Source organism: Hevea brasiliensis, chromosome 9 (genome assembly GCF_030052815.1).
Source record: "Hevea brasiliensis isolate MT/VB/25A 57/8 chromosome 9, ASM3005281v1, whole genome shotgun sequence".
NCBI classification, from domain to species: domain Eukaryota; kingdom Viridiplantae; phylum Streptophyta; class Magnoliopsida; order Malpighiales; family Euphorbiaceae; genus Hevea; species Hevea brasiliensis.
In genome coordinates, this window is record NC_079501.1 from 20367655 (window position 1) to 20391343 (window position 23689).

Sequence of the window (23689 nt, forward strand, 5' to 3'; positions counted from 1 at the left end):
TGACTCCTCCAGGAACGCCACAGCTGAATGGTGTATTTGAAAAGAGAAATCGTACCCTATTGGATATGGTATGTAGTATGATGAGCTATATTGATATGCCAATCTTCTTTTGGGGATTTGCATTAGAATCAGCTTTGTATATTCTGAATAGGATTCCATCAAAATCAGTTTCTTCCACACCTTATGAGATATGGCATGGAAGAAAACCAAGTCTTAAGCATGTTAAGATTTGGGGTTGTCCAGCTTATATCAAAAAGCTGAACACTGATAAATTGGAGACCAGATCAGAAAAAGGTCGATTTGTTGGATATCCAAAAGATAGTTTTGGATATTATTTTTATTTGCCTACTTCACAAAAGGTTGTGATAAGTAGAGATGCTACATTTCTTGAACAACAGTTTGTTCAAGAAGGAGGCAAAGGAAGGCAAATAGAGTTAGAATTGGAGAATTCCGACCAACCAATGCATCGATGGATATAGATCCATCTAGTCAACCTATACCCATTGATGAAACATCTACAGCTGTTCCTCGTAGAACAACCAGGGTATCTCACCCACCAGTGAGATATGGTTTTCTTCATGAAGAAGAACAAGAGTTGTCTACTCATGAAGAAGTAGATCATGGAGATGATCCACTTACCTATGAAGAAGCTATATCAGATATAGACTCTTCAAAATGGATTGATGCTATGAAATCCGAGATTGATTCCATGTATAAGAATCAAGTTTGGGATCTTGTTGACCCACCTGAAGGTATTGTACCTATAGGGAACAAATGGGTTTTCAAGAAGAAAATTGGTTCTGATGGAAAGGTAGAGACCTATAAGGCAAGGCTAGTAGCGAAAGGGTTTTGCCAAAGGCAAGGAGTCGACTATGAGGAGACTTTCTCCCCTGTTGCCATGCTTAAATCAATTAGGATTTTATTAGCAATAGCTGCATACTATGATTATGAGATTTGGCAGATGGATGTCAAAACAGCTTTTCTCAATGGATACATTGAAGAAAACATTTTCATGGAACAACCTAGGAATTTTGAATCCCAAGATGGTTCCAAGGTATGCAAGCTAAAGCGATCCATTTATGGGTTGAAACAAGCTTCAAGGAGTTGGAACATCCGTTTTGATGAAGCCACTAAATCCTTTGGTTTTATCAAAAATGAGGATGAGCCATGTGTATATAAGAAGGTTAGTGACAGTGCTATCACTTTCCTTGTCTTATATGTGGATGACATACTATTGATGGGTAATGACACAGGTATGTTGACAACTATAAAGGTATGGTTGTCAAATACATTCTCCATGAAAGACTTAGGGGAGGCAACCTATATTCTTGGGATTCGCATCTATAGAGATAGAGCGAAAAGAATAATTGGTTTATCCCAAAGTCTATACTTGGAAAAGGTGTTAAAGAGGTTTAACATGCTTGATTCCAAGAGAGGATTGTTACCAGTGAGACATGGTATCCACCTTTCTAAAGAGATGTCTCCAAAGACACCTGAAGAAAGAGATAAGATGGCCAGGATTCCATATGCTTCGGCTATTGGAAGTTTAATGTATGCAATGTTGTGTACTAGGCCGGATATCGTATATGCTATTAGTTTGACTAGCAGGTATCAATCCAATCCAGGTTTGGAACACTGGATAGCTGTCAAGAATATTCTTAAGTACTTGAGAAGAACTAAGGATTTATTCTTGATTTATGGAGGTGGAGACTTGCACTTGGATGGTTATACTGATTCTGATTTCCAATCAGTTATCGATGATAGAAAGTCTACCTCTGGATATGGGTTCAATTGTAATGGAGGTGCGATCGGTTGAAAGAGTTCCAAGCGAGCACGATTGCGCATTCCACTACAGAGGTCGAGTATATTCTCGCATCGATGTCGCAAAGGAAGCTGTTTGGATAAAGAAGTTCGTGACAGAACTTACAGTAGTTTCTTCCATTAAGTCAGCAGTTCCACTACACTGTGACAACAATGGAGCAGTCATACAGGCTAAGGAACCAAGGTCTCACCAGAAATCCAAACACATAGAAAGGCGCTACCACATTATCAGAGAAATGGTTGGGCGAGGCGATGTAGCCATGTAGAAAATAGCATCAGCTGAAAATCCAGCTGATCCATTCATTAAGCCTATATCACAAACTCAATTAGACTGGCATCTTGAAAAGGTAGGTCTAAGATATTGTAATGAATGGCTCTAGTGCTAGTGAGAGATTGTTAGTAGTATGCCCTAGAGCATATCATTTAGTATGTATCTTGTACATATTTTTATTAATAAAAGGCATTTTTACTTTTCTGTTTACATAATATATTTATGAGTAATAGAAAAGGTCCATTGATATTTTGTTAGAAATATTATTCTTAAGTTGTTAAGAATATGAGTGACAATATTTCTAGCACAAAGTATCATAAATAGGTTCACAATCGAGGATACTTCATAATAAGGACATGACTTATCCAGAAAGATTGTATTCATATTTGTTCCCAAGTTATTTATATGAGATATAAATAAGATGGAATGGTGAGTCTTATGCCATATAACAAATATGATAGGCACTTATAAATGATAAGTAGACCGAACCAGTGACATTTATGACAAGCACATGGAGTTTACTCTTGTCAATGTTTTGTCATAAATCATATCAGTGCATATAATCTTTAGACCTGAGATAGCACAGTTATCTTGTATATAGGTAGTTTGAGTTTGATACTGCTTTCATACTTGTACTATGTATGGGTATATGGGCATGTGTTGGCTCCTACTAGTTATATATGGAGGTAAGTGTTGATCAAGATGGAATCTGTTCCTCTAAGTAAATAGAGATAAAATCCTATGTTCATTTAATTGTTCTTGATGTTTCAAGTTCCTGGCCAGGACAGATAGATTTATTCAGAAAAGAGTTTCTGATGAGAAAATCTTTTTAATCAAGAACTGGAATTAAAAGAGAACATAATATTCATAGCAAATAGAGTTGACTCCAGCTTGAGTTGGGATTTTGTAACAGAGAGATTCTAGTGCATGGTAACATATGATTATAGGTTCATTTAAGGTAAACCTTATTACTAATTGGGTGGCCATGGCATGCTATGCTAGGTGTTAACCATGGTCAATGAGGTTCATAAAATGATTTAGAGAAATCATTTATGGTAAGAAAGAGTTCTGATGATATTAAGAGTTGATATCATGTCTCATTGCCAATTAATGATGAGCCTAGTAAGTCACACACATACACAAGTTATCACCTATTTAAATATGAATTAATTAATTAATTAAAGAGTTTAATTGATTAATTAAATAGGTTTGGTTTACAATTAAATTGCAAAGTCCCTAGCATGACTTGAAACTAAATCTAGATTTTGGATGTGTAGTATAAGTTAAATTTATATTCAAAGTGTTTAAATATGAATTTAATTAATGAGAAATTAATTAATAGAGATTAATTAATTAATTTATATTTGATATAAATTAGAAGAAGAAAAATAATTATTTTGGGTTAAGAACTCAAAATTAAGACACAGGGGCATTTTGGTCATTTCACAGTGTGACACGTGGCACCATGAGATGGTGACACATGGGATTATACATAAGCTTGTCAAATGTTTTTTTTTTAATCATGTAAGATGATTAAAATCAAGATTAAATATAGGTTTGACACCTGGCACAATGTGATTGAGTCAGTTAAACCTAGAGCTAATCAAAGGGTGACATGTGACAAGGGTTTAATGTGTTAACCTAGCTATATAAGTGTTGTTATGAAAAAGAAAAACAACCAGCAGCGACTCCTCTCCTTTGTCACGCCATTTTGAGGCTCTCCATCTATTCTTCTTCATCTCTCATCAATTCAAAGAGATTAGCCATCAATCTCTTGAATTAAGAACATTAGAAATTGTTTCTAGTGTCCTGTTTACATCTCTAATCTCTTAAAAGGCAGAACTTGAATTTCTAATTAATAGAAAAAGCTTTAGAAGCTGTTCAAGGGCTGCCATAGGTGTTCTTGGTGTGGAAAAACTAGAGGGACAACATCTGGTGTCCTGAAGACAAATCTCAAAGGCGCAGACACGCTGCAGTGCATCAAGAGGTTAGTGTAATCGTTCTTGATTTAATCTAGGGTTCTAAAATTAATCTGATTAATTTTAAAATCTTAAATGGCAAATACAGATCCAAAAACATATTAAAAGAGTTTTAATATGTTGTTTATCATTGAAATCAAATAGATAAAAATAAATCTTGCATGATGCATGTGACCCTAAATGAAAATTTTGAATTCAATGGTATAAACTTGTATTTTTCACGCTTTCGTTCCTTCAATTATGACTTTAAGAAATGCTATGTTGCCTATTTTACAAATGAAAATTAGAATGAAAACTGCTTAGTGCTTTGCATGGAATGTTTGAACAATATGATTTTGAATTTAGTTTTGGATTCACACTTGACATGGTAATATTATTGTATTCCTCCTCCATTCATGGGGTTGAGATTGACTATATTCCTCCCTCTCTGGCTTGCCAGTCTGAGATTGAGATTGGATGAGTACTCATATATCTAGCTAGCCACCTCCCTCATTGATTTCGATTAATGGGGTTGAAATTACTTTGTCGTGATGTACAATACGGCATTGATTGAAAATTTTATGTCATGATCTAAGTTGTGTTATTGATTGACAACATTATGATTTATAAATTATTTTGATAAAATGGTATTATAAATATTGACATCAATTTCATGAAATGTGACTGTGAAAGGGTTTAAATATTTGTTTATTGATGTATGCTTTTATATTTAACAATTTAAAATTTTTATTATGCACCACTGAATATAATACTCAGCGATGGCTTTTTCTTGCTGTCGCAAATAGGGGGAAAGATAAGGCAACAGAGTGAGCTACTTTTAGCTGCAGTGAAGCGATCTTGCTGTGAATCTTGTAAGAGTATAAAATTTTATACCCTTGTAGATTTATTTTGGTATAAATTAGTTGTTCATATATATTGTAGAACTTTATGAGCAGTTGTACCTTAAAGTTTGTATTAATAATATCTTTGGTTTTCCTTTTTGTAAATTGAGACTTTTATACGTAATTTGAGTTAAATTAAATGACCGTGAGGTTTATTGAAAATATGTTGCATTGTGTTGATTGAGGTGAATTATGTTGGAAATTATTGGAGTTGTGGTTAAAATACACATTGGGAGTGTTTTTAACAGGTTTTGAAGAACTGTTTTATCAAATTACAGCTGACATTCTGTCGAAATTTTTATAAAATTTTCAAAATATTGAATTAATCAAAATTCAAACTTGTGACCTAAACTCCAATTAAAGACTTTTAATAGTTATTCAACTTCACTTTACATCTTAATAATGAATTGAATTTGGTTTAAAATCCCTTGCAGTATATTTAATGAGTTATTGGTAGGTGAAATTCGGTAATTCGTTAGGTATACTACGGGATCATGTTACGCCTTACGGAGGGGTAAGGTGTGACATGTTTTAGTGGTATCAAAGCCATGTTTTGAATGAGTTTTGAACTATGCATTTGAATTATTTTCTTTGATAAGTACAACTGCTCAAGTGTTCTTAATTGATACATATGATATATTTACATCATGAATATGAACTAATGAGGATAATCCTCCTTGTGTTGGCTGACAGGGAGTAGAGAATCTCTATAAGTGAAATGGAGGAAGGAGACCGCTCTGTTGAGCAATCAGTTGAGGCTGAGGCACAAGAGGAAGCCCCAGCTTTATAGAATGTTAGTGGGTCAGTTACACTAGCTCCACCCATGCCACAGTTTCCTGCTCTGTTCACTCAGCAGATGGCTGCATTATTTCAACAAATGGCCGGAAGTATGCCCACCCAAGTCCCAACTCAAACACCAGCAGTGCAACCCTAACCTCTAGCCAGACAGTATGATAAGTTAATAAAGTATGGGGCTACTGAATTCAAGGGAACTGTGGATCCGCTAGAAGTTGAGCAGTGGTTGGAGAGAATGAAAAGGGTGTTTAAGAAGCTACACTGTATAGAAGAATTAAAGTTCGAGTACACTGTTTCTTTGCTGCAATGGGATGCATATGAGCGGTGGAAGACCATCCCCCACAGTCTAGTGTAGCCTCCAGTCCTCACATGGTTGGATTTTCTGAGGAAATTTTGGTAGAAATGGGTCCCTGACACATATGTTGACATGAAGTTGCAAGAATTTCTGAGCTTGAAGCAAGGGGACAGAAACAGTGGTAGAATATGAAAGGGACTTCTCCAGGCTGAGTCACTATACAGGAAGCCTGCTTGCCACTGCTAGAGACAGATGTGAACGTTTTGAGATCGAGTTAAGGCCTAGTTTGAGAATGCAAGTAGTTGGGTTCAGACATCAGAATTTTTCAGAACTGATTTCGCAAGCTCTGGAACTAGAGAGAATTGAATTGGAAGGGGTACCTAAAAAGGGTACAGAAGAGAAAGAGAAAAGTGGAAAGACTATTGGTCAAGCTTCTAATAGTGGGTCAGGAAAAAGAAAAAAATTTGGAGGATCCAATTCACGTAAGTCTGGTAGAGGCAGATCTTCTGGACAGAGACCATCCCGATTCGGTTAGCAAATTCAGCAGACACCCAGAAATGCCCTGTCGGTTCAACTTTGTGAAACTTGTGGTAAGACACACAGTGGGGTATGCTATAGAGCCACAGGAGCATGTTTTAATTGTGGAGGGACTGGTCATTTTGCTAAGGATTGTACGAGTGCTCACCGTTCTGGACCACCTGCTATGTCAGAGATATCAGCCCAAGCTTTTACACCCAAAGGTTCACCATCAGTTAGCAGAGGCAGAGGTAGAGGTAGAGGTAGAGGTAGTACACCTAGTAGCCAGAGTACAGTAAACCAGCCAAAACAGGGGAGTACTTCAGTCAGAGTGTACACTATAAAATAGAGAGAAGAGGCCGAAACTTCTGACTTAGTTACTGGTACTTTCTTAATCTTTAACCAAGATGTGCATGTATTATTTGACCCGGGGTCTACACACTCTTATGTCAGTGCCAGCATTGCTTGCTTTACTGTTGTCCCTTATATGAAAATGGATTTTGAGGTGTTAGTGACTAGTCCTTTGGGACAAGAGGTTAGGGTAAACAGGATGTATAAGGATTGTCATTTGATGATCCAAGGACATACTTTTTTGTCAGATTTGATAGAAATGCCCTTCAGAGATTATGACATCATCTTGAGCATGGTTTGGTTAGCCAGACATTATGCTATGATTGACTGTAGACTAAAGACAATCACTTTTGGCCTTCCTCAGTATGGTGATGTGGTAATATATGGGGAGAGGCAGTTATTGCCATCAAATCTCATTTCAGCTATACTAGCTAGAAAAATGATTCGAAAAGGGTGTGAAGCATATTTGGCCCATGTGAGAGACACTCAGGTAGGGAGTCCAGCAGTGAGGGATATTCCTACTGCATGTGACTTTCCGGATGTGTTTCCTGAAGAATTACTAGGGCTACCTCCGGAAAGAGAAGTGCAATTTGAAATAGAGGTTATGCCTAGTGTGGACCCAATCTCCATTACCCCATATAGAATGGCACCTGCTGAAATGAAAGAGCTGAAGGTACAGTTACAGGAATTGCTTGATAAGGGCTTCATTCGCCCCAGTGTGTCACATTGGGGAGCACCAGTCCTGTTTATTAAGAAGAAAGATGGTACTCTCCGTCTGTGCATCGATTACAAACATTTGAATAAGGTGATAATAAAGAACAGATATCCATTGCCCCGCATAGATGATTTGTTTGATCAGTTGAACGGTGCAGCTGTGTTCTCCAAAATTGACTTAAGATCCAGGTAATATTAGTTGAAGGTGCAAGAGCAGAGCATTCCAAATACTGCTTTTAAAACTTGATATGGCCACTATGAGTTTCTGGTTATGCCATTCGGGTTAACCAATGCTCCAGCTACTTTTATGGACCTGATGAACACTATCTTCAAGCCATACCTAGATCAGTTTGTTGTGGTATTTATTGACGATATCTTGGTGTATTCTAAGAATGCAGAGAAGCATGACAGGCACCCTAGGATTGTGCTACAGACTCTAAGGGAGAAACAGCTGTATGTTAACCTATCGAAGTGTGAATTTTGGCTGAAGGAAATTTTTTTCTTGGGGCACATTGTATTAGCTGAAGGTATAAAGGTAGATCCCAGCAAGGTTAAAGCAATCCTTAATTGGAAGCCACCCAAGAATGTTACAGAAGTTCACAGTTTTATGGGTTTAGCTGTGTCACACCTTATCCCTCTGTAAAGTATAACATGATCCCGCAGTATACCTAATGAATTACTGAACTTCGCCTATCGATAACTCATTAAATACACTATAAAGAATTTTAAATCAATTTTCATTTCTTTTTAAAGTGGTGGAAAATTTTGAACAGGTATTAAAAACCTTTAATTGAAGTTAATTCATAATCAAATTTTTAATTAATTTAAAATTTTTGCAATTTTTACAAAAAATTCATCAGAGTGCCGCCTATAATTTGGGAAAATAGTTCGTTAAAAACCTGTGAAAATACTCCCAATATATATATCTCAACCCCAAACTCTGATATTTTCAACTTAACTCAATCTCAACAACACAATCTCAAGCAATTCATTATAAAAAAAAATAATTTTCAAACATAAACTCAGGAATTTTCATAGCTGGGGAATAGCAGTTTCATATTACAAGAATTTACATTGATCAACAACAAAATTTCAAAATTTTTGTTTTACAACTGCTCATGTCTTATGTACATACATACAGTTACATATACATCGAAATAACAATTTACAAGGGCATAATTTATATACCCGGAAGTAATACAAAAATTCTGATCACTTCAGTCTCAAGCAGCTTACTCTGCTACTTTATCCGTTTTTTTACCTACGACAATAATAAAAAGCTATCATTGAGCCATTGACTCAGTGGTGCACAACTTAAAGAAAATAATAAATTAAACAGCAAATAAATCACACTTGTTCAAATTAAATCAATTGAGATGTTAACACATATAAAATCATATTTTATTTTTAAAGCCAGAAAATTTCTTAAAATAAATCAAATCACAGAACAATTTCTTTTGAAATGTCTCGCAGCTTAATCATGACCCAATTATCCAATTCATCCCAGTAGCCAAAGGCTAATAAGGAATACCAAGACTAGGTAGCACAAATATATGAGTAATCATTCAATTCATCCTCAACTGGCACATACCTCAACACTTCAGCCAGAGAGAGAATTCAAATCAATTCATCCCACTAAGCAAGCTAATGAGGAATTCAAACAAATAATCACGATTGCTGTGGTTTTAAACCATTTCAACCAATTTTCAAACATCAAAATAGCCATTGATCCACATTTAAACTAATTTCCCAACATTTGGGCCAACAAGACATAAATTGTATTATTTCAAATATTTGATATAAATGAGGTCATAAATTAAATAATTTAATTTCAGAATTCATTCAAATCAAAATCCAAATTGAAATTTGAAAATGAACTAGTTGTTGTGCACAAACATCAAATGAGTCACCTCTTGGCCTTGACTCACTTTTTCTTGATCCTTCCCAATGTCTCTTTCTACTGTAACACAAAATTTTAAAATGTTTCAGTACTCATTCAAATCACTTCTAGTAAGTAATCCAACAATTAAATTTTTATAGACTTAATCTACACAATACGATTTATAAAATTTGGGTCCTTTACATTTTTAGTTATTGTGGTACTATTCATTTTACTATTCAAGTCAAAATATTAACTTTTTTCATCTTTAATAGGTATGTTAATTCTAAATTCACCCATATACCACATTTTGAGTTACAATTATGTTAGCATTGATTGCCAATTAAAATTCCAAACTCTCTAAGTGAAACTTTAAATTTTCAATTTTTGTCTCTTGGGTTTACTATTCCATTAGCCTATGCTACAGTGAAAATTTGGCTAACTTTCCTTCATCAAAGTTGTTCTTTAGTGTGTCTAGTTTATTTCTCCTTTTGAATCACTTCATTTGGAGTTTTGTAGCTCAAGTTATGGCTATTTAACCATAACTGGCCGGATTGACTAAAGTCCAGATTTCTGGGTAAGTTTAGGGTTCTGGCAGTTTTAGTGAACCAAATTTGGTTGGCAATTTGATTTGGTTCTAGTCAGAATTTGGGTTTGGTTTCTTCATGAAAGTTGTTCTACTATGTCATATCTTTCTAATGGTATAAAAATCAGGTTATTTGGACCTTTCTATGCTAAGTTATGAGCATTGGAATAAGTACTGTTCATATGGTCAGTTTTGCCTAGTGGCAGGACACCTAATCCATATTTGACCAAATTTTTCACCCACTTGTAGTCAGTTTTAGGGCAAGGTTTCTACATGAAAATTGTTGCATTAGATCTAAAGTTTCATCTTCAATTGGTCTCACACCAATTGGAGCAACAGAATTCAATTTATGGCCACCTAAGTGGACCAAGGTCAAACTATCTAGATTGGGGCAACACCACATTCACATGTCAATCCAATCTATACATTCAATCAAACTTCTAACCACACCAATTGATCAATTTAAGCATCAATTAGGTCAATTGGGCATCAACTTACCAAAATCTCCAATTTTGTACTAAACCCTAATGTCAAGAACCCTAATTTCACCAATTAGCTCAATTCATGAAATTAAACTATTCCAATAACCTCTACACACTCAATTGGACCTATATACATGATTAATTGAAATAAAACACACCATCTTCCCCAACATCCCATGGCTGCTAAAATTTCATTGTTTCCATAACATGTCATTTTTGTTTTATTTTACCCAAATTCTAACTTAGTTGAAGTGCCTAAGCATGAATATAGAGAGAGATTTGAAAGAACTATCACTAACCTCTTTGTTGGATTTTCCCAAGTCTTTAATTCTCCAAATCTCTTCTTCCTTTTGTTCCCAAATTGCCTAGCAAGGTCCAAAAGCAAGATTTACTTAAGGAATTTATGAAATTTATGACTCAATTTAAGAAGCTTTAAAGTAAGCTTCAATGGAGGAAATGAAAAAAAATGAGAGAGAGGAGAGAGAGATGAGGGACGGCCAAACGTAGAAGATAATGGGCATTTTTTTTTCCTTTTAATTGTCTTTTTATGTAGGCATTATCCCAAGTTAAAAAAAATTAGAAATTAAAATTATTAATCGAGTCATGCTTACATAAGCTTGATGATGTCATAAAGCTTTTTCATTTGAAATTTTCTTTTTCTTTTTCTTTTTCTTTCACATACCGCTTCACTTTGAATCTATGTTTCATAATTTTAATTTTCCACATTTTATTGGACATTTAGGCTATGAGTCACCTCTAAGGGTGAATTGACCAAATTGCCCCTTACCGGTCTGATCTATTTTTCCAATAACAATGTATTGCTTCCTGAACCCTGATTCAATTATTTGACATTGTTCTCAAGTCTTTTTCGTGGTTTTCACATTTTCCATAGCTTCGCAATAATTCTTAGGCCTGGGGTGTCACAATGTCCCACTCAAAAATAGGGCAGTGACTGATCTCGCAGTCACTTTCCGGTACGGTCACCCATCACTGTGGCCTTAGCTCATTTAACTTTTTATACTTTATTTTTCTTATTTCCATTTTTCCTTCATATAATTTCTATTAATTTTTGTTTATAGTTTTTCTAGGTGACTTAAATATGGTTCTAAGCCTCTTAACTGTCCGGACCGGCACTGGTCACCAGAACAATGAAATGTATAGAACTTATGAACATAAAGGTGTTAAAAGTTGGTTACTATCACCGTTTTGTGAAGGGATTTTCTATGTTAGTATCTCCACTGACCAAGCTACTTCGGAAAGATGTAAAATTTTAGTGGACTGATAAATGCCAACAGGGTTTTAATGAGTTGCAGAGATGTTTGACCGAAGCTCCAGTCCTGACTTTACCTACTTCGGGTAAAGAATACACTGTTTATAGTGATGTTTCTCACAATGGGTTAGGCTGTGTACTAATGTAAGACCAAAATGTCATTGCTTATGTATCACGTCAGCTGAAGCCACATGAGAGAAATTACTCTACATATGACTTGAAGCTAGCAGCTATTGTATTTGCTCTGAAGATCTGGAGACATTATCTGCATGGGAAAAAGTGTTATATTTACACAGATTATAAGAGCTTGAAATATCTAGGCACACAAAATGAGTTGAATTTGAGATAGAGTAGATGGCTAGAACTGATTAAAGACTATGACTGCTTGATAGATTATCAGCCAGGAAAAGCAAATGTAGTGGCAGATGCCTTAAGTCGTAAGACTATGGCTAGTTTAAGGGTTTCTCCTTTGTCTATAATGCATGAGTTAAGAGCACTACATGCAAATCTGGAGATAGATGAGGAAGGGCAGATGATAGCCGCTTGGCAAGTGAAGCCAATGTTGATTGATAAAATAAAAATAGCTGCACAGAATGATGAAAAGTATCCGAAATTGATGGAAGAGACTCAGAATGGTAAGAAGCCAGATGTTACAGTGAATGATGATGGCTTACTGTTATACCAGGGCAGAATGTGCGTTCCAAATGACGTGGAATTGAAGCAAGTCATTATGAAAGAAGCACATGATTCTCCTTTTGCTATGCACCCTCGTGGTACTAAAATGTACAGAATGGTGAAAGAACATTATTGGTGGAATGGGATGAAAAAGGACATAGCAGAGTATGTGGCCAAGTGCTTAACTTGTCAGCAAGTAAAGGCAGAGCATCAAGTGCCAGCTGGTTTGCTACATCCACTGCCAGTACCCGAGTGGAAATGGGAAAGAATCACGATGGATTTTGTGATGGGACTTCCGAGAACACAGAAGAATCATGATGCAGTATGGGTCATTGTGGACAGATTGACCAAATCTGCTCACTTTCTGCCTGTGAGGATGGATTATAGCTTGGACAAATTGGCTAAACTGTACCTGGATGAGATAGTGAGACTTCATGGAGTGCCAGTATTGATTATGTCAAACAGAGATCCAAGGTTCACTTCTAAGTTCTAGGGTAGTTTGCAAAGAGCCCTAGGAACTAGATTGAACTTCAATATGGCATTCCATCCACAGGCAGATGGCCAGTCTGAGAGGGCGATTCAGATATTAGAGGATATGCTACGAGCTTGTGTAATTGAGTTTAAAGGTAGTTGGGATATGCATTTGCCTCTGATTGAGTTCGCTTACAATAACAGCTATCAATCAAGCATAGGAATGCCTCCTTATAAAGCTCTGTATGGTAGGAAGTGCAGAACTACTCTGTGTTGGGATGAAGTGGGTGAAAGGAAACTAATTGGCCCAAAAATTATTCAGCAGACAGAGGAGAAGATTAAGCTTATCAGATATCAACTCAAGGCTGCATCAGATCACTAAAAGTCCTATGTTGATTTGAAAAGAAGAGACATTGAGTATACAATGGGTGACAAGGTATTCCTCAAAGTTTTCGCTTGGAAGAGAATTATGAGATTTGGCAGAAAGGGAAAACTAAGTCCTCACTTCATTGGACTATATAAAGTTCTAAAAAGAATGGGTCCTTTGGCATACCGATTAGCACCACCTCCAGAGTTGGAAAAGATACATAATATCTTTCATGTATCTATATTAAGGAGGTATCGATCAGACCCCTCTCATGTGTTACCAGTAGAGGAGATTGAGGTGAATTCAGACCTCACTTATGAGGAAGAACCCATAGAGATTCTGGCATATGAGATGAAGCAGCTGAGGAACAAACAGATACCACTGGTGAAAGTGCTGTGAAACCACCATTCAGGCTAAGAAGCTACTTGGAACATGAGGAGGACATGAGGAGGCAGCACCCATAGTTGTTCAGAGACTAACACCAGGTAAAATTTCGAGACGAAATTTATTTTAAGGGGGGAAAGAATTGTAACACTCCTATGTTCAGTAGTTCCGTACATTCCACTGTTCCAGTGACCAGTGTCTGCCCGGACAGTTGGGATGTGTAAAACCATCTTTAAGTCACCTAGAAAAGTCATGAATGAGAATTAACAACAACTACATGAAGGTAAAATGGAAATGAAGAAAACAAGGCATAATGGGTTAAATGAGCCGAGGCAACAGCGATGGGTAACCGAACTGGGAAGTGATAGTAAGTTCAGCCGCTGCCCTATTTTCGAGTGGGACCTTATGGCACCCCAGGCCTAAGGATTATTGCAAAGTTAATGGTATTGTGAAAATCACAGAAAATAATAGAGAACCAGCTCAAATAATTGAACCAGAGTTCCGAAAGCAATTTAATGCTATTGGAAAGACGGATCAGACCGATAAGGGGCAAAATGGTCAATTCACCTTTAGATTTAACTTTTGACCTAAATGTCCATTAAAATGTAAGAAATTAAAATAATGAAAAATAGAATTAAATTAAAGAGGTGAATGGAAGAAAAGAAAACAAAAAGAAAAGAAACTCAAAAAGTAAAAGCTTTATGACATCATCAATGATGTAATAAAAATTTATAATTTAAAATTTTGAAATTATGAATAAATGTTGACATAAAAGACCAAATAAAAAAAAGAGAAAAATCATTTCTATCTTCTTCTAGCCATCCACTCTCTCTCTTCTCTCTCTCTCATTTTCTTTCTTCCACCATGAAAGCTCATCTCAAGCTTTTATAAACCCAAATTTTAGCCATAAATTTCCTAACTCCCTAAAGTAAAACTTGTTTTTGAGTCTTGATTTGAAGATTGAAAGTGAAAAGAAGGGAAAATTGAAGAGTTTGAGAAGAGGAAAAGAGCTTGAAAGAGGTTAGTAAAGATTCTTCCAATTTTCTCTCTATATTCAAGAGTAGGCACTTAAATTAAGTTATAATTTGTTGAAAATGAAACAAAAATGACAAGTTAGGGAACCCTATGAATTTAGGCAGCCATGGGGTATTGGGGGAAATAATGTGTTTTTATTCAATAAATCATGTATACAAGACCAATTGAATGAGTAGGTGTTTGTGATACACTTTAGTTTCATGAATTGTGACAATTAGAAATTAGGGTTCTTAGCACTTAGGGTTTTGGTTGGAAATTAGGGATTTTGGTAAATTGATGAACAATTGACAATGTTGATGCTTAATTTGGTCAATTGGTGTGTTTATGAGTGTAATTGAATGCATGGAATTAAATTGAAGTATGCAGGTGTAATGCCCAAATCTGGACAGCTTGACTCTTGCCCATTCAAATGGCTATAACTGATATTCTGTTGCTCCAATTGGTGTGAGGCCAATTGGAGATGAAAGTTAAGACCCAAAGCAACAATTTTCATGTAGAAACCTTGCCCTAAAACCAATTACAAGTTGGTGTAAAATTTGGTTAAATACAGATTAGGTACCCTGCCACTGGACAAAACTGACCATATGAATAGTATATATTCAAATGGTCATAACTTGGTGTAGAAAGGTCCAAACGACCTGATTTTTATACCATTGGAAAGCTTAGAAATAGTAGAACAACTTTCATGATGAATACAAATCCAAATTCTGACCATAACCTAGTCAAATTGCCAACCAAACTTAGGTCACCAAATCTGCTAGACCTAAATTTGCCCAGAATTTCTGGGTTTTGACCAATCTGGCCAGCCTTAGTAAAAATAGCATAACTCGAGCTACAAAACTCTAAATGAAGTGATTTAAAAAGGGAATTAAACTAGACACAATAAGGAACAACTTTAGTGTAGGAAGTTTAGCCAAATTTCCACTATAGATTGGTCTAACGGAACAGTAAATCCAAGTGACCAAAACTGAATTTTTGGAATTTCTCTTAGGGAGTTTGGAATTTCAATTGGCAACCAATGCCAACATAATTGTAACCCAAAATATGATATGTGAGTGCAATTAGAACTAGTATACCCCTTCAGTATGAAAAAGTCAACATTTTACCTAATTAGCCAAATGAATAGTAATCACCATAATAAAAAACACAAAGAATTTGACTTATGAAAACTTATAAGTCAAATTAGTGTACAAATATTCAATTGTTGGACTTATTATTAGAAATAATTTGGATAAATCTTGAAACACATTAATTTTGTGTTTCAGTGGGAAAGGAGCATTCCGAAGAAGGAAATAGATTGGAGTGAATTAAGGAAAAGCTAATATATGAGATTTGTGCACAATAATTTTTTATTTCTTGCTGCTACTTGAAAATTTATTTGAATATGTATAGTGAACAATTTGTATTTATTATAACTTTGAGAAATGCTGTGTTGCCTATTTTACAAATAAAATATTAGAATGAAAACTGCTTAGTGCTTTGCATAGAATGTTTGAATAATATGATTTTGAATTTGGTTTTGGATTCACACTTGGCATGGCAATATCATTGTGTTCCTCTTGAAGGAGTGGAAGCATGAAAATTATTAGATTAGAACATTAAATTCAAAAATTTTCTTCTAGGGTCTCATGCATCATACAAGATTCATTATTTACCTAATTGATTTCAATGTTCAATTATAAATTAAAACACTTTTAATATGTATTAGGATCTACATTTGCCATTTAAGATTTTTGAATTAATAAATTAATTCATTAGAACCCTAGATTAATACAAGAACATGTGAACTAACTTTTTGATGCATTGTAGATGTGTTTGGTACCTTTGTAAAGCACGTAGGACCCCAGATGTTGTCCCTCTAGCTTGTCCACACCAAGATCACTAATGACAGCCCCTTGAACAGCTTCTTAAGCCTTTCCAACCAATTAGAAAATAGGGATTTGCCTTTAGAGAGGTTGTAGATGTATATAAAACATTAGAAATAATTTCTAGCAATTTTAATTCAAGAGAATATGGGCAATTCTCTTTGAATTGATGAGAGATGAAGAAGAAAGGAGGAAGAGAGAATAGGGGTGGCGACACCTTTTTGATAAAAATCAGAATTGTGTTTTATTCTTTCATCCTTTCCCTTTTATAATTAGGCCATCACTTAAAAACCTTGCCACATGTCATCTTCTGATTGCATTTTAGTTTAATTGACCCAATCACATTATGCTAAGTGTCTAAACTAGATTTAATCTTGACTTTAATCATCTTACATGATTAGAAGACAAATGGCAAGCTTATATGGTGCCATGTGTCACCATCTCATGGTGCCATATGTCACCCTATAAAATGACCAAATTACCCTTGTGTTTCAATTTTGAGTTCTCAACCCAAAATAATTATTTCTCATCTTCTAATCAATTTATATCAAATATAAACTAATTAATTAATTAATCTCTATTAATTAATTTCTCATAATTAAATTCATATTTAAACACTTTAAATATAAATTTAACTTATACTATACATCCAATAACCTAAATTTGGTTTCAAGCCTTGCTAGGGACTTTGCAATCTAATTGCAAACCAAATATATTTAATTAATCAATTAAACTCTTTAACTAATTAATTAAATCATATTTAACTTGGTGATTACTTGTGCATGTGTGTGACTCACTAGGCTCATCACTAATTGGCAATAAGATATGATATCAACTCTTAATATCATCAGAACTTTTTCTTACCATAAATGATTTCTCTAAATCATTTTAGGCACCTCATAGACTATGGTTAACACCTAGCATAGCATGCCATAGCCACCCAATTAGTAATAAGGAATACCTTAAATGAACCTATAATCATATGTTACCATGCACTAAAATCTCTCTATTACAAAATCTCAATTCGAGCTGGAGTCATGGTTTATGTCAAACCCCATTTGCTATGAATATTATGTTCTCTTTTAATTCTAATTTTTTATTAAAAAGATTTTATCATCAGAAACTCTTTTCTGATTAAATATGTCTGTCCTAGCCAAGAACTTAAAACATCAAGAACAATTAAATGAATATAGAATTTTATCCCTATTTACTTAGGGTAACAGATTCCATCTTGATCAATACCTACCTCCATATATAACTAGTAGGAGCCAACACATGCCCATATACCCATACACAGTACAAGTATGAAAGCATTATCAAACTCAAACCACCTATATACAAGATAACTATGTTATCTCAGGTCTAAAGGTTATATGCACTGATATGATTTATGATAATGCATTGACAAGAGTAAACTCCACGTGCTTGTCATAAGTGTCACTAGTTCGGCCTACTTATCATGTATAAGTGTCTATCATGTTTGTTATATGGCATGAGACTCACCATTCCATCTTATTTATATCTCATATAAATACCTTGGGAACAAATATGAATACAATCTTTCTGGATAAGTCATGTCCTGTATGAAGTATCCTCGATTGTGAACCAATTTATGATACTTTGTGCTAGAAATACTGTCACTCATATTCTTAATAACTTAAGAATAGAATTTCTAATAAAATATCAATTGACCTTTTCTATTACACATAAATATATTATATAAAAGAAAAAGTGAAATTATCTTTTTATTAATAAAACATGTATAAGATACATACTAAATGATATGCTCTAGGGCATACTACTAACACTTCCTCCATTCATGGGGTTGAGATTGACTATGTTCCTCCCTCTCTGACTTGCCAGTCTGAGATTGAGATTGGATGAGTACTCATATAGCTAGCTAGCCACCTACCTCATTGATTTCGATAAGTAGGGTTGAGATTGCTTTGTCGTGGTGTACAATACGACATTGATTGAAAATTTTATATCATGACCTAAGTTGTGTTATTGATTGGCAACACTATGATTTATAAATTATTTTGATAAAATGGTATTATATACATTGACATCAATTTCATGAAATGTGACTGTGAAAGGGTTTAAATATTTGTTTATCGATGTATGCTTTTATGTTTAACAATTTAAAATTTTTATTGTCCATCACTGAGTATAGTACTCAGCGATGACTTTTTCTTTTTATCGCAGATAGGGAGAAAGATAAGGCAGCAGAGTGAGCTGCTTTTAACTGCAGTGAAGAGATCTTGCTGTGAATCTTATACGGGTATAAAATTTTATACCATTGTAGATTTATTTTGGTGCAAATTAGTTGTTCATATGTAGTGTAGAATTTTATGAGCAGTTGTACCTTAAAGTTTGTATTAATAATATCTTTAGTTTTCCTTTTTGTAAATTGAGACCTTTATATATAAATTGAGTTAAATTAAATGACCATGAGGTTTATTGAAAATGTGTTGCGTTGTGTCGATTGAGGTGAATTGTGTTGGAAATTATTGGACTTGTGGTTGAAATACATATTGGGAGTGTTTTTAATAGGTTTTGAGGAACTATTTTCTCAAATTACAGTCGATAACTGCCAAAATTTTTATAAAATTTTCAAAATGTCGAATTAATCAAAATTCAAACTTGTGACCTAAACTCTAATTAAAGACTTTTAATAGTAATTCAACTTCACTTTACATCTTAATAATGAATTGAATTTGGTTTAAAATCCCTTGTAGTATATTTAATGAGTTATCGGTAGACGAAATTCTGTAATTCATTAGGTATATCATGGGATCATGTTATACCTTACGGAGGGGTAAGATGTAAAATGTGACAACATCTTTTTATTATTAACTCTAAATGCTCTAGCTAGGACAGAATACAAATATCGATTTCTGCAGTTTTACCCTTAAAATTCTTTTGCCTGGCTTTAGTTATTTATTTTTATTTTTTGTCAGGCGGAAAAAGACCATTGGTATTTATTAAAGTGATCGAGTTGAAGCTGCTACATCTATCATGGTTGTTGGTAGGCTAAAAATTATACAATTAACTTTTCAAATATAAATTACTTCCAATAGGGTTACTTCTATTTTCATATAGATTTAAAAAATACTAAATTTTGTTTAATTTTTTTTAATATTTCTTTATTTATATTGCTTCATTAAAAATTAAATAGCTTATATTATTAAATATTCTTTAAATTAACAAATTATTTTTTCAATGTATATTAAATAGTACATATTAATAAATTAATAAATACTTTCTATGTTTCATTTATTTAATAATCTATCTCAAATTGTAGACCAGGTTACTTTTTAAAATTGAAGTTTAATACCATCGTTCATTTTTAATTTATTGTTTAAGATTTTTTGCATAATGATTAAAAATTAATCAAATCACCTAAATTATAACAAAATCCTCTTAATCTATTTAAATTACTCTTTATCTCACATAATTAAGAAAAAAAAATGAGAAATAAAAAATTATATAAATAATTATTATACTAAGTAAAGATAATAGCAAAATTGACAAAAAAAATTAATGCACCGTAATATTTTTAAAGTGACAAATAGTTTTAGACAACGAATTTTGAAAATAAATTAAAAAAAAAAATCTATTAGTTCTAAGAATAATTTAGTAAGATGAGTTATTTTTAATTTTAAATGGGGCAAATATGAGAGGAGGGTATATTAAAAAAATATTAAATAAAATTGTTTTAATTATATTAATTATATTTTTTAATTCATGTAAAAATAAAAATTTTTGGAAATGGAAGAGTAAATTACTAGCTTTGTCCATTTTTTATCTATTACATTTAGATTTTGCATGGCGATCAAGAAAATAATTGGATAATTTTTTTTTATAAAAAAATATTAGTAATTGATTAAATTACCCTTTATCTTACATAATTATTATTTGTGTAAATATTTAATATATTTAATAAAAATACAAGATAAAATTAAAAAAAATAATATTATTTTTAATATAAATACGATAAATAAAAATAAATAAATAAAATATTATTTAAAAAAGTGATATATAATTTAAAATAAATAAAAAAACAAACATATCCTTACGAGGGAGAGAGGGAAAGAACACATAATCATTTGAACATTTTAGATTGCCTCTATTTAAGTTCAAGTGTTTCCGGATTTACAATAAAACAACAGACCACCGATTGAGGAATTTTATTTTTTTAATTAATTTGGCAGAGATAAAAAATTGGAATGGATTGGTGAGATTTATGCGAAAAATTATATGTTATTGCAGTGGTTTCATATAAAATAATTTTATATGAAATAATAAGTCAATTAAAATTAAATATACCAATGATTATACATCCTATAAATATAAAAGTGAGGCTTAAAAAGAAAAATTATCAATTAATTTTATTTTTAATTATGTTAATTTTTTAATGACCTGTCATTCCATGTATTTGTCTTACATGGGAATCACATAGCCACTATAAAATTTCTCGATTTATAGAGCCCATGAATATCTCTATACAGATCATATACAATTATTTTATAATATTATTAAATTAATTAATTTAACAAAAACTTTAACATTTAAAGTACATATGTGGTGGAGTACTATCTACAGTAATAATAGGCGTTGCCCAAGAAAGAATCGAGCAACGCTAATAGCCTTTTGGTCGAACAGGCTTGCTCCTAACCTCCTCTAGATTTGCTTTTTCTTCTTCTAAGGTTAGCTCTTACTCCTGCCATATTCTACGGTTTTCTCCTGCCCTTCTGGGCTGCCTTCCCCATTCTCGGTTAGTGGGTCCCCTTCCCCCCTACTGGGATGGGTTGTAAATAGTTTTTGGTTGGTCTAGTGGGCAGCAATGATGAAGATGGAGGGAAATCTTGGTTGCCAATGGTTTTTGTGCTCTCTGATTTTGCTTTTGCTTGCAGATTAGGTATGTGTCTTTGAATCGCCGAGGAGATATAGCTTCATCAGTTGATCCGAAGAAAAGAACCCCGAGGGTTCAAGTCTCGGTAACCCATCCTAAACCATCGCCTCCCTCTCTGGCCAAAAGAGAACAAGATGCTATAAGGGCTCTTTCTCTTCTTTCTCTATTTTCGCCTCCACTACGGTGCGCGATTCTTGGATCCATAAGGGCTTTGCTTTTCATCCCCTCTTGTTGGGTATTGTTATGCTTCTAGTTTGCTTAGATTCTAAAGGTCAATAAACAGCTCTGCGGGCTCTACTAATGCTTGAAGAGCTGTTTAATTCTGTGTATGAACTTCTTGCTGACGTCCCAATCTTAGGTGTAGAAGAAAAGTGGTGCAAGCTTACCATCCTTGGTCTTCATTGTGCCTGATCTAGGATTCCTCAATTGTAGGCCTTGGGCTTTGTTTAGTGTTTGTGGGTTTTAGGCCTATTAAATGTGTTTTCTGCAATATTTGATTGGAGTGGAGGTTTTGATTTAACTGTAGATACAGTTTATAATTGTTAATTAATAATTATTATTATTAATTGATAATTGCTAATTAATAATAATTAATTTATATTTAATATTTGATAAAATTATATTTAATTGTTAATATTATTATGTAAAATAAATAATAAAGGCATATATTATATAATTTATTTTATTTTTAAAATAAAAATAAAAATATTAATATATTATATTATTTATTTTATTATTAAATTAAATATATAATTTTTAATTTAATATATTATATTATTTATTATATTATTAAAATAAATATTTAATTACTGATTTAATATATTATATTATTTATTTTATTATTGAAATAAAAAAATAATTAAATTTTTTTAAAAATAATTAAATAACTTTAAAATTGTAATTATCAAAATAATAAAGTAATTATTATTATGGATAAAAAAAACTTATAACTAATTTTAAGTTTTTAGATGTAAAAAATGTATTTTTTCATGATAAATAAGTATTTTATATTTTATGTTATTAATAAAAATATTTTAACAAAGTTGCATTAATTAAGATTTTAAGATTGTAAATAAAAAAATAAAAGTATTAATAATATTAATATTCAAATTACATGAAAAATAATAATATAATTTAAATAAAAAATAAAATCAAATCAGCTATTAAGAAATAGCTCTAAAAATAGAACTAATGCAAACTGCAACTGATAGGTATCATATCAGTTACTCATCAATTATCAACTCTATTTTCTTTAATTTACCAAGCATTCTAATTCACCTATTTGAATGTCTATTAACTATTAATTACGCTTAAAAGGTGAGTCAAACACCCTCTAAGTGTTTGTATTGTTTTTTTTTACGTTTCTATTATGAGCCTATAATACTTGACTAATCAATGAAATAATCTTCTATCTTTGAAAAAAAAAGAAAAAAGGAAAACGAGTCTCACAGCTTCAGGATTATCTAATAAAAAGAGTTAAAATACTACTCAATGGATAATTGATTAGCACAAATTAAGGGAGAGGCACAGCAGAATTAGCGCAGTTTTTGTGTTTTAATCATTTTCCAAAATAAACAAGAAATTTTATTTAGCATGAATTCATGCACTTTAATTCTAAAGTATGCTGGCATGGGTCTACTTATAACTGTTGCGTCTACAATGATTTGTCATTTATTATAACGAGTTTCAAATCTTATCATAATTAACGATGAAATCCATTCGTGGAACATAAACAATGAATCAATTTTTTTTTTTTTTTTATAAATTTTGGTATAATAAAATCCTATCATCCTTATATATATATATATATATATATATATATAAAATGCTCCCGTTATTTTTGTCGACGTTTGAAATCCCTAATTGAGGAAAAACCTATGAATTATTGTCAAATTAATGAAACAATCCATTATTTAATCGTGACAACTCTATATATTTTGCAGTCCGCCATACATTTGTGTTGGTTTGGTTGGTCTTCTAGAGTTAGATTTTTGGTCTTTTAATTACTCAGTGTTAATCATAATTGCAATTTTTTTTTCAATTCATTAGATAAGTTTAGTCGAAGTGTACGTATAAATTTTGAATTTGAATTCTCAAACATAACTTATCATATTTGAACAATCTCATTTCTTAAATC

General features: G+C 32.9%; 1 long non-coding RNA gene across 1 annotated transcript; it reads left to right on the forward strand.

Moving 5' to 3' along the window:
- Positions 1–21180: 21180 nt before the first annotated feature.
- Positions 21181–22077, forward strand: LOC131183165 (uncharacterized). The gene is made up of 2 exons (XR_009151314.1): positions 21181–21346; positions 21554–22077. It is a non-coding gene; the product is annotated as an uncharacterized LOC131183165 (long non-coding RNA).
- Positions 22078–23689: the final 1612 nt, after the last annotated feature.